The sequence below is a fragment of the Cetorhinus maximus genome, chromosome 23 (assembly GCF_964194155.1).
Source record: "Cetorhinus maximus chromosome 23, sCetMax3.hap1.1, whole genome shotgun sequence".
Taxonomy (NCBI): Eukaryota; Metazoa; Chordata; class Chondrichthyes; order Lamniformes; family Cetorhinidae; genus Cetorhinus; species Cetorhinus maximus.
In genome coordinates, this window is record NC_135901.1 from 50,322,593 (window position 1) to 50,323,121 (window position 529).

A 529-nucleotide genomic window follows, 5' to 3' on the forward strand; every position below is an offset into this window, starting at 1 on the left:
AGCCCCATAGCTCAGTGGTTAGAGCACTGGTCTCGTAAACCAGGGGTCGCGAGTTCAACTCTCGCTGGAGCCTGTGGTTAAGGTTTAGTTGATGAAACCAAGTTCTGTGGAAAAGTGGGCGATGGGCTGGACAATGAGAGGCTGCAAAGTTAGATGGGTCAGGTGATTGGATGCAAGACAGCAGGAAATGTGGCAAGTCTGAAGTTACACGCTTGGTCTTAAAAATAATCTTTTGAAAAACCAACAAGGCAGCGCATTTTTCAAAAGCTGAGAAAGTTATGTTCTGGTGTTCAAAGAGACTTTTTGTACAAGGAACACAGAAGTTGCATCAGTCTGTGTAGTACCATTGGTCAGTGCATTCGGCTGTTAACTAAAAGCTTGGTGGTTCAAAAGCACTCAAAGACGAAGCATTCAATGTTTTCCCTCCCCCCTCCCCCTCCTCCCATCTCATCAAAATTCATTGTCACACAGACCCAGGTTGTCAATGCCAGCAAGAAAAAATTCCACAAATGTTGCCAGTTCTGCTGTT

The 529-nt window shown here is 45.2% G+C and overlaps 1 non-coding gene across 1 annotated transcript; it reads left to right on the forward strand.

Moving 5' to 3' along the window:
- trnat-cgu (transfer RNA threonine (anticodon CGU)) lies at window positions 1–73 on the forward strand. Its single transcript has one exon. It is a non-coding gene; the product is annotated as a tRNA-Thr (tRNA).
- The last annotated feature ends 456 nt before the right edge of the window (window positions 74–529 follow it).